This window comes from Acanthisitta chloris, unplaced genomic scaffold (genome assembly GCF_000695815.1).
Source record: "Acanthisitta chloris isolate BGI_N310 unplaced genomic scaffold, ASM69581v1 scaffold17355, whole genome shotgun sequence".
NCBI lineage: Eukaryota > Metazoa > Chordata > Aves > Passeriformes > Acanthisittidae > Acanthisitta > Acanthisitta chloris.
Window position 1 is genome coordinate 704 of NW_008674417.1, and position 355 is coordinate 1,058.

A 355-nucleotide genomic window follows, 5' to 3' on the forward strand; every position below is an offset into this window, starting at 1 on the left:
GGTGGGAAAGATGCTGCTCCCATAGCAACGGGGCAGGAGGATGAGGAGTGGGGCTGTTGCCATAGCAACGAGGCAGAGTAGGATGCTGCGGAGGCTGTCGCCACGGCAACGAAGGGGGAGCTCGTTTGCCGTGGCAACCGCAGCCTCCGCGGGGGCTTCGTCCTCCTCATCGCCACGGCAACAGGAGGAGGAGATGGGAGCGGGCAGCTGTCTCCGTGGCAACAGAGGGGAGGGAAATGGGGAGGCGGTTGTCATGGTGACAGCGGGAGGAGGGTACCTCTCCTGCCGCTCTCCCTGGCAACACACATCCCTCGCCATGGCAACAGCGAGAGGGAAAGCTGCGGGGCTGGGGGGG